Below are 16,166 nucleotides of genomic sequence, written 5' to 3' on the forward strand. Positions count from 1 at the left end.
CCCCCCCCCCCCCCCACCCGAAATTCAAATTTCTCCAATTTTCTTTTTGCATACGTTTTTACGTCGCTTGCACTGTTTGTACATCCAATATTTTCGTTTGTACCCTCCTGGTTTTAAAATTCGGTGCGAAATTAATTTCGAGGGGATAACTTCACGCATCTCCCTGCAATTCAAATTTCACAAATTTTCTTTTTGTATGCGTTTGTACGTCGTTTGTACTGCTTGTACATTCAATATTTTCGTTTAGACCTTAGTTGTTTCTCGGCTAGGGGGAAATCAAAATTTCGTGCTGCCCCCCCCCCCCGAAATTCAAATTTCTGCAATTTTTTTTTGCATACGTTTGTACGTCGCTTGTACTGTTTGTACATCCAATATTTTCGTTTGTACCCTCTTGGTTTTAAAATTCGGTGCGAAATTAATTTCGAGGGGCTAAATTCACGCATCTCCCTGCAATTCAAATTTCACATATTTTCTTTTTGTATGCGTTTGTACGTCGTTTGTACTGCTTGTACATTGAATATTTTCGTTTGAAACTTAGTTGTTTCTGGGCTAGGCGAAAATCAAAATTTCGCGCAATCCCCCGAAATTCAAATTTCGTGAATTTTCTCTTAACATACGCTTGTACTGTTTGTACATCCAATATTTTTGTTTATACCCTCGTTGTTGCCCGGCTAAGAAAAAATAAACATTTCGTGCCATCCCTCCTAAATTCAAATTTCTCAGATTTTCTATTTGCCCACGTTTGTACGTCGTTTTTACTGTTTGTATAGTCAACATTTTCGTTTGTACCCTCATGGTTACGAAATTAGGGGCAAAATTAATTTTGGGGATCTAACTTCACGCATCCCCCCGAAATTCAAATTTCTAAAGTTCTCTTTTTGCATACGTTTGTGCGTCCTTTGTACTGTACATTACATTTGTACTGTACTGTACATTTGTTTGTACTTTATCTGTAACCTCTATTTAAGCACGAAATTCACCTACCATGCACTACAAGCGATAAAATTATATTAAGTCCGCCACGTAAAGCAAAATAAAGTCTATAAAAAGTCAAAATAAAAGCTATAAATAAAGTCCACAGTTTTATTTCTTTATATCACTCAAAAAATATCACACGGAAACAATTATTACTTTCGAATAACGAAGAAATGACGACGACGTCACGCGTCGATTTGACGATCGAATTGTGTTTATGTCGTGTGCCGGCCGGCGCCAGGTTCAATCACTGCGCATATGAATACAGGATCTAATTTATTGGTCACCCGTGGCGCGGTTTACCTACACCGTTATGAAGTAGTACCTCAATAATAAGCAATTAAGTATGGTTACATTATAACTAAATTGAAAGCGTACTAGTTATTAATAAAAGTATGTATACATGTAAATACTCTTCATGAAAAGTTTCAAAAGTGTGAGCATAAAGTTTGAATACATTCTTACTGAATATTTACATGGACGAGTTCTTGGTCGATGTACAGTCACACAACTGTTGTCTTCGAGTTTGAGTTATATACGCAGAAATCGCAATTTCAGGTTCCATGTTCCAGATAGGACCCGCAAAGGCAGGCTGAATATGCATTGCAGGTCTTTCCTGGCGAACCGAAGGAACCGAATGGAGCCTCTATAAAGTACCCGTAAAGACCCCCTTGGGTCCCCATTCGGTTCCTTTTAAAAAAAAAACTCGAAAAAACAGCAAAATCAACTTTTAAATTGTTGAAATTCGGTCTGTACGTTAAAATTCCCTATAGAAGGTCACGGAATAATCGTAATAGTTTTTTGCAACGGTAAAAAGTTTTAAAAAATATAAGACGTATAACTTATGTTGACTGCTACACTTCAAACGCATCGCCTGTAAGTAGCAGCCAACAGGCATTATACGTCTTATATTTTTTTAAACTTTTTACTGTTAAAAAAAAACTATTGCGATTATTCCGTGACCTTCTATAGGGACTTTAAAAGTAGAATCCGAATTTAAACAATTTAAAAGTTTATTTTGCTGTTCTTTCGAGTTTTTTACAAAGGAACCAAATGGAGACCCAATGGGGTCTTTACGGGTACTTTGTAGAGGCTCCATTCGGTTCCTTCGGTCCGCCAGGGTTGATTTAATTTCGTCAGAAATGTTACAGGTGATACCCCGAATAGACTCGGATAGACGCCCTTTTAGATTTCAAAGGAAATCAAGTTCTGGTTCCATGTCCCAACTAGGACCCGGAAAAGCCCAGTTAAGCGTGGAGTGTAGGACTTGGTTCATTTTTCGGTGCAATGCCTCAATTAGATACCAGATAGACCCTGATAGACGCCTATTTGGGCTTTAGAGGAAATCGCGATTTCAGGTTTCATGTCCCAGATAGGACCCGGATAGACGCCCTTTTAGAGTTTGGAGGAATTCAATTTCTGGTTCCATGTCCCAGGAAGGACCCGGAGAAGCCCGACTGAATGTGCATTGTGGGGCGGCTTAATTTGGTTACATATGTTACCGGTCTTATACCGGATAGACCCGGATATGCGCCTTCTTAGGCTTAAGGGAAAATCAATTTCTGCTTCCATGTCCCGCATAGGTCTCAGAGATTCAAGTAGATTGACACTAAATCATTTCTTGGACCTGATCTGTTCCAAGTAGACCCGTATAGAGACTAATTTGGACTTAGATGAAATCAATTTCTGAATTCATGGCTCGGTTACGTCCCTGATATACCCGGTTTAAAAAACTATGTTGACTTTGTCAAAATACATTATTGATCCCGTTTTCTCTATATAACCCGGATAGTACCGAATAATTCCAAGATAGAGAATAAATAACCGAATAGAGCCCGGATATACCCATACGAAAGTTCTATCCGGTTTCTAATAGGCTCTTATCTGGCTTCTATTGGATCCTACCCGGCATTTTAAGCAGGGTCGAGACCCTCCATTACATTGGAAACTTCACGCTAAAATTGAAATCTTCACGGTAAAATTGAGTATTACGAAATAAAATAATCAATGTTTATTTTTTGTTACTATAATAAAATTAAATGAAATAATTAATTAGATTTTAATTTTTTATACTCACAATTCAAATTAACTGAAAATCTATTTGTTTATGAAAAATTCAAATTTTTTTTATATTTAGATTTAAGTTTATCAAAAATATATCTTAATTTTATAATTACATAAAAAATTATATCCCAATAAAATAAAGTAATTTAAAATAATAGTCCTGATATTTAAAAAAATCCATTTTTAAATCGATAATAACCAATTTTTGAATATCAAGTTTATAGAAATTGTTAAATGGACCTAGATAATTTATAGCATTATCAAATCTAGCAGATAAATAAAAAATAAATAAATTACTATTAAAACTCCTCGGAAAAGATACTTGACAGATGTTATGCATAACTTAAAATCTGTTAAACTAACAAATTTGAAATACTCTTAATTTGAATGATTAGAAATTTGTACTACTTTCCAGCAGTGACTGAATTCCTAAATACAGGCCTCGGACTTACCACGGTATTAAACTATTTAACACTTTTTTAAAAGAATGACACAATTTTTCTACTATTTCTAAAAAAATTGCATGAAATACACTATTTTCAAATAAAAAAAGTCAAATTTTCAACTCAACTAAATAATTTACAATAAAATGCATAAACTTTTATCTAAATAGTTGAATTTTCAACTAAGATCAATTTCTAACAAAAAAGGCGAATTTTCAACAAATTAAATAATTTTCTACTAAATAATTTGAACAATTGATTTGCTTTTAGTACAAATTTTACTTAATTATTTTTTCATGCTATTTTTTCAGTAAATTTTTTCTGAATAAATTTTATCGTAATAACAATTTAAAATTCTATAATTTCAACAGCTTTGACTTTAAAACATTCAATTTAATTTACAGTTAACAATGTTAAAACTTGAATCACTGATCTGAAAATTATTTTTATTTATAAGTTAGAATTTTCGAATAATTTAATTTTGGACGCAATAATATTAGCTTTGAATCTTTAATGATACGATTTTCATCATATGAAATTTAATACAAGATGTGCATTATTAATGTTGCAAAAATTCATTTAGAAACAACTATTCGCAATCAGTTTCCCGTCGAAAAAAAATTGGTAGATCTTCAAAAAGGTCAAGCGATCCTGGGTCGCGCTGCACCTGTGGATTGTGGAAACCCCTGGCTTCGACCCTCAAAATACACACAATAGTCATAAAAACTGAGATATGAATTTCGACATCTTTATAATGCTGAAACTATTTTCACGTTTACAATTTTTAACACAATTTTACCAAAATTTATTATGACATTCAATAATCCTTTTTGGAGATCTCTGCAAAAGTCTGGGTTGAAAGTAATGATAGAAATGTAGTCCTAATATTATAAGCTTAATTGAAAAAGCAGAGTATTTTTATAAACCAAGCGTATATTATTCATAAATAATGAGCTAACATAAGGCTTAGGCTAATTAATTTGCATCCAGATTCTTGCAGAGATCTTCTGAGAGTGAAGAAAGGTAAAGGAGAGGAAGTTAAATATTATAGGGGCGTGACGTTGATGCCAACACTGTATTAAGTATATGTAACTATTTTGTCATAGAGATTGAAGATAGAAGTTAAAGGAAAAAAGATCGTGGCACCGAATCAGACATGGTTTAGAAAAGGAATGTGGGTAATGAGTAACATATATGTTCTGAACTATCTAGTAAATAAGAGAATTGAAAGGAAAAAAGGGGCAATAATAGCAATGTTCGTGGACTTTAAGGCGGTGTTTGACTCATTAGGCCGAGGTGAAATAGAAAAAGTTATGGTATAAAAGGGGATAAGAGAGGATGTAATAAAATGAGAATCAGACATTTTTAGAGAGACAAAAAGCAGGGTAAAGGTAGGAGAGCAAGTGGGTGATAGTTTCTGGTTAATGAGCGGTGTGAGACAAGGATATCGTCTGAGCCCACTTTTATTTAATTTATTAATATCAGACTTGGAAGAAGAAATGAGGAGAAAAGTTTGGGGAGGAGTTAGGATAGGGAAGGAAAAGATATATACACTGGCATACGCAGACGATATAGTGTTGATGGCAGAGGATGAAGAAGGGATGGCGGGATTAATTACAGGATTAGATAAATACTTAGGTGGGAAAATCTAAATGTAAATGTAGAAAAGACAAAGATAATGAGGTTTAGAACAGGAGGAGGAAGGAAGAAAGAATGGACAGGGAGATGGAAAGGAATAAAGTTAGAAGAAGTCAAAGAGTATAAATATTTGGGATATATCTTTCAAATTAATGGGGATCATACAGCTTATATAAAAGAAAGGAAAAAGACAACAGGGGTAATTAAACAGATATGGGGAATAGGAGAAAGGAGGTTAAAAATAATTGAAGAAGGAGAATGTGGTTATTTGATATGCTGGTATGGCTGGTATTAGCTTATCGAGCAGAGATATGGGGATGGAAAGAAATGAAAGATATTGAGAGTTTACAAGAAAGGTATATAAGGTGGAGACTAGGAGCAGACTGAAGGACGCCAGGATATATAGTGAGGGAAGAAGCGCAAAGGGATAAGTTCAATATTAGAGCGGAAAAGAGGGCATGGAAATTTGAGATGAAGCTGTGGGAGGGAAAGGGAGGGGAGTAAGCGAGAAAGTATTTGATGGAAGTAGAAGAGAGGAGCGGGAGGGCGATCGAATTAACGAGATGGGAAGAAGAAATGAGGGAGTTCTTTATTGATAGAGAAATAGAAGACGGGACTGGAGTAAAATATAAAGAATTGGATAAAGGTTGCGGGAAAGGGAATTAGTAGAAAGATCGGGGATGAATAAGGAATCAAAATACAATAAACGGTATAAGATAATAAAAAAGGTAGGAGTGCCACAGTGTTTCGAAAATGGATGGGAAGAGAGAAGGTGAAGCAGAATAGCAAGATTTAGTTTGGGAAACGAGGTAAGGGAGGGGATGTACTGGGAAAAAGAAGAGAACAGAAAGTGTAGAATATGTGAATGGGCGGGAGGAAACATGGAAGCATGTATGGCAAGGATGTAGGTGAGGAATAGTAGATAAAGGAAGCTGGATGGAGAATTTGTGTAAGATTCTAGGAGAGGATGGATTAGGAGAAGAATGGATGAAGAAGTTGGAGGGGGCTAGAGAAGCGAATGAGATAGAATGAAAGAATGCACGTGAAAAAAGGCAAATGGAGGTATAAAAAAGTGAAAGAAAAAGGAAACGGAAGTCGCTTAGATCAAAAGCGTAAAGATTGTAAGTAATGGCAATGTAAAAGTTAAATAGACTAAGATGCGTTTGTTTTCTCATACTCTCTCTCGCTTGCACACTCGCTGTCGTTTGTTCGCTACTCGTTTGCTAATAAGTCCTAAATTGCGCTATCACAGGAATTAGAGATAAGGAAATAGATATGAGACTTTATGTAAATAGTTGTAAATAATTGTATATATTGAAAGGATAAGAATGCAAAAAAATATAGATATAAACGGAAAGTTTAAAGAAATGAAATTCATGTAAATGCACGCAATAATCATAGAAGCTGAGAAACCCATATGGACCACTTTTTAATATTGCATCTATTTTCACGTTTAGAATTTTTAACTCAAACTTACTGAAATTTATGATGACATTTAATAAACCTTTCTGAAGATCTCTGCAAAAATATGGATTCAAATTAATTAGCCTTAGCCTTTAAAATACACGCTATAGACATGAAAGTTGACTAATTCATTTCGACCCCTTTATAATGCTGAATCTATTTTCACGTGTACAATTTTTAACTGAAATTTACTAAAATTTATGCCCATTTTCAATCAATCTTTCTGAAGATCTCTGCAAAGATCTGGCTTTCAATTAATTAGCCTAGGACCTTAAAGTACACACAATAGTCATAAAAGCTGAGAAATGCATTCCAAATCCTTTATTATGCTGAATCAATTGTTACGTTTACAATTTTTAACTAAAATTTACCGAAATTTATTATGACATTCAATAATCTCTGTTGAAGATTTCTGCAAAAACCTGGGTTCAAATTAATTGGCCTAAGCCCTCAAAATACACGGGATAATAATAAAAGCTGAGAAATGCATTTGGAATACTTTCTAATACTGTATCCATTTTCACGTCCACAATCCTTAACTGAAATTTAATTAAATCTATTATGACATGAATAAACCATTTTGAAGACCTTTGCGAAAATCTGGATTTAAATTAATTACCCCAAAACCTCAAAATACACGAAATAATAATAAAAGCTGAGAAATGCATTTGGAACAATTTTTAATACTGTATCTTTTTTCACGCAAACAATCTTTAACTGAAATTCACTAAAATTTATTATGAAATCGAAGAAACCTTTCCGATGATCTCTGCAGAAATCTGGGTTAAAATTAATAAGCCTAAGCTCTCAAAATATACGCAATAATAATAATAAAAGCTAAGAAATGCATTTGGAACACTTTTTAATACTGTATCTATTTTCACATAAACAATCTTCAAGTGAAATTTACTGAAATGTATGATGACCATCATTAAACCTTTCTGAAGATCTCTGCAAAGATCTGGGTTTCAATTAATTAGCCTAAGCCCTCAAAATACACGAAATAATAAGAAAAGCTGAAAAATGCATTTGGAATGCTTATTAATACTGCATCTATTTGGACTTGCATGTTGGTGGCGATGATTGGAAAGTGTGCAGTGACAGGCACTGAGAGGTTTTTACAAAGTTTGTGTTGAAGGTGTGATTGGAGTGTGAGGGTGGAAGTCTAGGAGGTGAGTACGGTTGTGAGGAGTACATTCGGAAGATAGAAATTAATTTTCATTATAGGGGGGTGGGACAGAATTTGGCTAAATAGAGGAAGGTAGGTTAGGTTTACAAGGGAGCGGGGCAGTTTTGTGTTTAGGTTTTTGGACCTTCATGGCGGGAAAGGGAGGTTCTTTTAGTGATGGGGGATGTTAGGGGTATGAAAAGGATGACTAAAAAGGGTGTGAGAGGAGAAATAGGGCTAAGAAACTGAAATTTTAGAGCAGTAAGCGGCAGCAGCCTTACGAGACATCTGTGGGCGGCAGTGAGTACTTTTGTGTATGGATACGTTAGAGTTACTGACGGCCGAGCGGGAGGTGGGCAGCGAGAGTACTGGCAGTGATGGTAGTGAAGTAGACGGGGAGGAAATTTGCAGAGGGACACGACGGCCAGTTGTGCGTGGCCCAGTGTCAAGTGGCGCATCAGGGAGGGGGAAGAATCGAAGCAGAAGAAGCGATCAGGCAAGGGAGAGAGCGTCCAGAGCACGTAAGGGGGAGGATCTCTTGAAGAGGAAAAGGGAAAGCAAAGAGAGTACAGAGAAAAACACGCTAGAGAGTCCCTTTAAAAAAAGCGTACGAACGCGTAGGTCACCCCCCCCCCCAATTAAGGGGCAGGCGGAGAAGGAGGCTATCGGAGTACTGATAGGCGAAATCAAAAGGTTAAGGGAGGACGTAAGGGGGGCTATGTAGCAGGTGGGAAGTATGAGGGAGGACCTGAGGGTAAGAGATGAGAGATGGAGAAAGGAAGTAAAAGAGCTGAGGGGAAAAGTAGAAGGATTGCAGAGGAAGTTGGTGTCGGTAAGAAAGGAAATAGAGGATAAATTAAAGGAGATGGAAGAAGATAGTAGAATTTGGAAGAAAAGGGCGAAGCAAAGGCTGGAAAAGGTAGAGGTCAGGTCGAGAATGGAAGCAGTCGACAATGGGGAGGGTGACATGCAAGGTATTTGGGAGAAAGAGGAGAGCATGATAGAAGAGAAAGTGGGAGAGCATAGGAATGAAAAGGAGGAGAGAGCGGATAGGGAAAGGATAAGGGCAGTGGAGTTGAGAATGGAGATAAAAGAGAAGGCAGATAGGAGAAATTTAATAGTGATAAGAGGATTGAAGCTCAAGAGCGGGGAAGAAAGGGACGGGATGCAAGCGCTGCTACAGAGCATAGGGTGGATTAAACGCAAGGTGGGGAAAGTTAGGATGGAGGGGAGAAAGGAGAATGAAGTGGCGGTGGTGGAATTGGAGAGCTGGGAAGAAAAATTAGGCGTAATGCGTAACAAAAATAGGATAAAGGACAATAAGGTTTTTATCGACCAAGATTGAACGAGCAAGGAAAGGAATGTTTAGAGAATGCTAAATGACAGGGCTAGGATGGAGAGGAGCGAAGGGAGAGCAGTGAAGGTAAGGTATCGGGAAATGAAAATAGACGAGAAAATGTGGGTATGTGACGAGGAGAAGGAGTTGTTGAAAGAAGTGCAGGGGAATTTTTTGGGGAAAGTAGGGGCTGGGAGTAAAGCAGGGTGAAGGAATGTTAAAGGTGTTGTACTGGAATTTATCAGGGATAAAGAAGAACGATGAGGATTTATGGAGGTATATTCAGGATTTAATGTGATTGTAATGCTAGAGACGTAGGTAGACAGAAAGGAATGGGATAGAGTAGAGCGAAAGTTGCCAAGGGGGTATAGGTGGAGGCTACAGGAGGCGGTCAAAGTAAAAAGGAAAGGAAGGGCTAGTGGGGCAATTATAACAGAGGTTAGGGATGGATTAGAGAAAGAAGTTCATGGAGAGGGAGAGTGGGAGGGCGTGCAAATGAGGGATGTAAAGATAGGAGGGGTGATCTATAAGTTTGTGACTGTGCATAATAAGGATGGAATGAAAAGGATTAAACAAAGGGTAGAAAACTTACTAGAGGAGAGAGACATGAGGGTATGGTGGTAATGGGGGGAGACTCTAATGCGAGAATTGGGCAGAAAGGGGGCCTGTAGCAGGAAGGGGAGAGCTTTGAACGAAAATTGAAGGCTCAAGTAATTAATAAAGAAAGGAAGATTCTAAGAGACTGGATGGAGGATAGAGGGTGGGCGGTGGCGAATGGTATGGTAAAAGCGGACGAAGAGGGAGAATACACGTATGTAAATAAAAGCGGTGTATCGGTGATAGGCTACCTGATTATGAATATGCAAGGGTTTGAGGAGATAGAGAAATTCGCAGTGGAAGGAAGGGTGGAATCAAAATATCAGGCATTGAGTTTGTGGATACACGGGGAGGCTGGAAAAAGGCAGGGTGGGGAAGAAGGGTCGTTAGCGGAGAAGGTGTCATGGACGAGAGAGGTGATAGAGTAGTATCAGGAGTAGTTGGACAACGTAAGCTTTGAGAGGGAGTCCGTGGACGAGATATGGGAGGATCTACAAGAGAATGTGAAAGGTTGTGTGTAAAAGAAGGTATTTTGGACAAAGAAGAAAGGAATGGTAAGGCCTTAGTGGGATAGGGAATGTAAAATGATGAAGAGAAAGGTGAAAAAGAAGTACAGGATGTGGAAGAAAAGAACCGCGAAAAGGGAGGAGTACGTAGAAATCAGGAAGGAGTTTAGGGTCATGTGCAATAAGAAAGAGCAGGAAAAAGAAAAAGAGCTGGAAAAGGAGTTGAGAAGTGTTAAGACAGAAGGGGACGTGTGAAAGATAATTAATAGGTTTAGGAAACGTGGGGTACGGAAAAGTGAGATGATAGGGAGCAACGAATGGAGGAAATTTTTTAAGGATTCATTTCAGGGGTCAGATACTCAAAAGAGAGATGAGGTGATTAGAAAAAAATAGAGAGGTATATGAAGATGAGCTGAACGACGAGGAGATAGATAAGCAAATAGGGAAGTTGAAAAAGTCGAAGGCAGCAGGGATTGACGGGGTAGAGAACGAAGCGTGGCTGTTTGACACACAAGAGGTAAGGCAGAGGCTGAAGGGGGTAGTGAAAAAAGTATGGATGGAGAGGGATTCCCAAAAGGCTGAACAGAGGGGTTGATCGTTCCACTGTATTAGAAAGGGGATAAGGAGAGGCAGGAAAATTATAGAGGAATTACGCTCATGAATACTTGTGCAAAATATACGCGATAGTGTTAGCAGATCGGCTGCGAAAGGATGTTGAGGGGAAAGGAATATTGCCGGAGACGCAGGCGGGCTTTAGAGAGAGAAGCAGCACTATTGACAATATTAACGTCTTACAACACGTGATGAATAGAGAATTAACCAAAAATGGTGCCAAAGTGTAGGCGTTTTTTGTAGACCTAAGGAGCGCGTTGCCGTCAGTGGATAGGGGGAGGTTGTAGGATGCAATAGAAGAGAGGGGAGTGAAAAGGGGCCTGATCGAGAGGGTAAGGGAGGTATATGAGGAGACGAAAGATAGAGTGAGAGGAAGGGAGGGAATCTCTGAGGGATTCTGGATGGATAGGGGGTTGAGGCAAGGGTGCCCGCTTAGCCCAACGCTTTTTGCAATTTTGATCGCGGATATGGAAAGTAAGATAGCGGCCAGCGTGGTAGGAGGAGTTGGGGTAGAAGGAGTCAGGATATGGTCACTCGCATATGCAGATAACATAGTGCTGTTGGCAAAGAGCGAAGACGCTTTAAAGGAGATGATAAAGAGGTTGAGACGTTACTTGGACAAGAATAGGTTACAGCTAAATTCGGGCCAGTCGAAAGTTATGGTGTTCAGAAAAGAAGGTGGCAGAGGTGGGGGAGGGGAGTGGAAGGGAACAGCGGTACAGGAGGTGAAAGAGTTTGTGTATCTGGGCTTCCTGTTTCGAAGATATAGGATAGTGGATGGTCATATAAAAGAGAGATTGAGAAAGGCAAATGTGGTGATGAGGAAGTTGTGGAGGCTTGGGAAGAGATTGTTCGCAGATGATTTTTAAAGGAGAATAAAATTGTTTGATTCGCTAGTGATGAGTGTCTTATTTTACAGAGTGGAGGTGTGGGGTTGGAAGGTAAGCGAGGAGGTAAATAGGGTGCAGGAGAGGTATGTAAAGTGGATATTGGGCTTGTCAAGGAATACGCCAAACTATATTGTCAGGAGGGAGACAGCAAGAACGAGTTTAGGGATTATAACTGGTAATCGAGCATGTAAATATGGGAAGAATATTTTGAAAGAGGGGGAAGTAAATTGGTTAGGGAGTGTTGGTGGGACAAGGAGAACAGACTTATTGGTGCAAAGATGGCAGTGGAAAGGGAAACGTGTTTTAGAAAGAATGGATTGAAGATGGATGAAGTTAGCAGAATGCACCAGGAAGGAAGGTATATGAGTTGGTTCAAAAGAATGGCACGGAGAAAGAGAAGGCAAAAAGAGAGGAGAGAATAAGAGAGTCAAGGTATAACGGAAACAATGTGTGTATTATGCCAAGGGAGAGAGCGCAATATTTGTGTAAGAAAGTAGAGCAAGAAAGTCAGGAACTTATAGCGAGAATGAGGTGCGGTTGCATGGAGAGTTATGATAGGGTCTGGCTTTCTAGAGAGAAGAGAATGTGTGAATTGTGCGGGAAGGGGGATGCAAAATTTGGGCATTGGCTGAAGGAATGTAAAGAGGTGGAAAGGAGGGAGATAAGCATGGAGGTATAGTTGCATAAAAGGGGTGACACAAAGGCAGTAGCATGGGCGAAGCGGGTGTTAGGTAAGAAACAGAAGAAGAGGAGGAAGGAAGAAGATGTATGGAGAAGGAAAGATTGTAAATAGCAGAGGAAGTAGATGCGTGCGAGTCGAGGCGAAGCGCAGCGAGGATGGTTAGGTTATAGGAGCGAGCGGAATAGTTATCAGGTGTGGATGGATAGTACTGTGTAAGACGTAGTTGTAAGAAAATTCTGTAAAAAAATGGATGTGTAAGCAAGTCAATTTTTTCAGGCCAGTAGGCCGAAAAATAAACGTTTATCTACTGCATCTATTTTCAGGTAAACAATCTTTAACTGAAATTTACTGAAATTTTTAATGACATCGAATAAACTTTCCTGAAGATCTCTGCAAAAATCTGGGTTTAAATTAATTATCCTAAACCCTCAAAACACATGCAATAGTCATAAAAGCAGAGAAATGAATTTCGACCCCTTGATAATGCTGAATCTACTTTCACATTTACAATTTTTAACTCAAATTTCCCAAAATATATTATGACATTCAAAAATTCTTTTGTAACATCTCTGCAAAAATGTGGTTTTAAATTAATTAGTCTAAGCCCTCAAAATACACGCAATAATAATTAAAGATGAGAAATGCATTTTGAACACTTTGTAATACTTTATCTATTTTCACGTGAAAATTAATTAATTAAATTAATTAGCCCAAACCATCAAAATAGACGAAATAATAATAAAAGCTAATAAATGCATTTGGAAATTTTTTAAAATTTTTAACTGAAATTTACTGACATGAAATAACTTTTTAATAATAACAATTTAATCATAATAATAATTTTTAACTGAAATTTACTGACACTTATGATGATCTTCAATAAACCTTTCATAAGATCTCAGAAAAAATCTAGGTGTCAATTAATTATTCTAGGCTCTCTAAATACACACAATAGTCATAAAAGCTGAGAAATGCATTTCGATCGCTTTATAATGTTGCATCTATTTTCACGTTTACAATTTTTAACTGAAATTTGCTGACATTTATTATAATGATATTTATTATGATTTGGAATTAAATTGTTTACCCTAACCCTTAAAAATGCACGCAATAATCATAAAAGCTGATAAGCTCATATGGTCCACTTTTTAATACTGTATCTATTTGCACGTTTAAAAATGTTAACTAAAATTTACTAAGATTTATGATACGAGTAACATTCGATAAACCTTTCTGAAGATCTCTGCGAAAATCTGGATTTGGATTAATTAGCCTAAACCCTCAAAATACACGAAATAATAATAAAAGGTGAGAAATGCTTTTCGAACACTTTTTAATACTGTATCTATTTTCACGCAAACAATTTTTAAGTGAAATTTACTGAAATTTATGATGACCTTCCATAAACCTTTCTGAAAATCTCTGCGAAAATCTGGATTTAAGTTAATTAGCCTAGGCCCCCAAAACACAAAAAATAGTCATAAAAGGTGAAAAATGTATTTCGACCACGTTATAATCCTGACTGTACTTTGAATTTACAATTTTTAACTCAAAGTTACCGAAATTTATTATGACAATCTTTAACTAAAATTTACTGAAATTTATTATGACATCGAAAAAACCTTTCTGAAGATCTCTGCAAAAATCTGGATTTAAATTGATTAGCCTAAACCCTCGAAATACACGAAATGGTCATGAAAGCTGAGAAATGCATTTGGAACACTTTTTGTTACTATATCCATGTTCACGCAAACAATCTTTAACTGAAATTTACTGAAATTTATTATGACATCGAATGAAACTTTCTGAAGATCTCTGCAAATATCTGGGCTTAAAGTAATCCTTTTGGAAGATATCTGCAAAAATCTGGGTTCAAATTAATTAGCCTAAGCCCTCAAAATGTACGAAATAATAATAAAAGCTGAGAAATGCATTTGGAACACTTTTTATTACTGTATCAATTTTGCCGCAAACAATTTTTAACTGCCATTTGCTGAAATTTATGATGGCATTCAATAAACCTTTCTGAAGATTTCTGCAAAAATCTGGATTTAAATTAATTAGTCTAAGCCCTCTAAATAAACACTATAGTGATAAAATCTGAGAAACTCATATGGATTACTTTCTAATACTGTTTCTTTTTTCACGTTTACAATTTTTCACTGTAATTTACTGAAATTTATGAGGACATTCAATTTAACTTTCTGAAGATCTCTGCAAAAATCTGGGTTTAAACTAATTAGCCTGTGCTCTCAAAATAGGCACAATAGTCATAAAAGGCGAGAAACTCATATGGACCACTTTTTAATATGTTTCCATTTTCACGTTTACGGCCACATGTAAACAGCTTAAGATCACGTTTCCCGTCAACAACTTTCACGGTGCTTTATGCACTTTCGCCAGTGTTCGTCCTTTTCTCTCTCACGCGCGCTCTTTTTCTCCTTTTAGCACTAGCTCTCTCTCTCTCTCGCTCCCTCCCCCCTCTCTCTCTCATCTACACTACCTTTTACTCTGGAATACACTTACCAGTGCACCGCAGCCCAACCAATTGAAATAACAGCATTCTGAAAATACGTTTTAAGTTTCAAAATGTTTTAAAATTATAAAAGGCCGATCAGCTTTGGGGAAACTCGGAGGGGCAGGCGATTATTATTTACAGGATTTTAATATACCAATTTCAATTCACTTTAAGTAAGCAAGAGAGTGGTTGTTTGGCTCTAACATTTCTGAACGATTTTTGGTAAAGCTTCATACTATTAATGATCGATTATAAACGAATAACCCAAACAACCATTTGATTCGACATACCTTCACGGCTCCTTCGGAAAAGTGAGGTTGAGAAAGTGATTAAGAACGTATTTTAATTTCGTTAATTTAGAATTATTCCTTCTATTTTTAATTTCTAATTAAAATTCACATTAAAAATAATCTATGCAGCTAAAGCCTGGCACGGGCGCACGAAGCGCGAGCTAGAGGGCCTGGCTGGCGGCCCCCCACCTTTCAGGTTGCGACTCCAGTGCGACCGTTCGACCAATAAAAAGGCTAGCCGCCGCTCCCGCTGCCGCCGCGAGCCTCCGTGCCAAGTCGATGGGTCTATAGCGAGCGGGGCTAGAGTCAGTCGCTTTCGTTTATTTGCCTGGAGTAGCAGCGTTCGCCCTGCGCTCCATATTTAAGTAATAAACGTCAGTAATTTTTCCAATTTATCTTCAAGTGTCTGTTTATGTTCAACTGACCCCGTTTATCTTCCTTCGTCGCTTCGGAATTCACGTGTTACTTGGGACTCACAGTTCGGTACGCGACGCGCAAGTATTTACATAACTCGTATTTGTTATTTTATTTCTTGTTTTCGCCAGCGTTTAAATTAATCTTGTTCTGTCGTATGCTCTATTTTTCGTCCATTTTTCTATTTTAATTTTATCAGTTTCTGTCATCTCTTATAATAATATTTAACTACAACATTTTTCTTCGCCTTTCGGCCCCAGTCCCGTGCACCTAGTTCCGCGTTTCGTAATCGGCTTAAAACTCTCGCGTTTAAATTTTTTCCTTTGAGTTTGGCGGGAATGGTCAGGCCTTTCCGCCCCAGTCCCGTGCGTCTAGTTTTGCGTTTCGAAATCGGCTGAAAACTCTCGCGTTTAAATTTTTTCCTTTAAAATTTGCCCAAAGAGTCAGGCCTTTCGGCCCTAGTCCCGTGCGCCTAGTTTCACGCTTCGTGATCGGTTTAAAACTGTCGCGTTTAAACTTTCCCCTTAAACTTTGCGCAAAGGGTCAGGCCTTTCGGCCCCAGCCACGTG

The 16,166-nt window shown here is 37.7% G+C and overlaps 1 protein-coding gene across 1 annotated transcript in view; it reads left to right on the plus strand.

Annotated features, from left to right (window-relative positions):
- Positions 1 to 16,166, plus strand: part of LOC117175605 (zinc finger MYM-type protein 1-like) — a 34,363-nt gene that overhangs the window by 17,826 nt on the left and 371 nt on the right. The window lies entirely within an intron of this gene.

This window comes from Belonocnema kinseyi, chromosome 6 (genome assembly GCF_010883055.1).
Source record: "Belonocnema kinseyi isolate 2016_QV_RU_SX_M_011 chromosome 6, B_treatae_v1, whole genome shotgun sequence".
NCBI classification, from domain to species: domain Eukaryota; kingdom Metazoa; phylum Arthropoda; class Insecta; order Hymenoptera; family Cynipidae; genus Belonocnema; species Belonocnema kinseyi.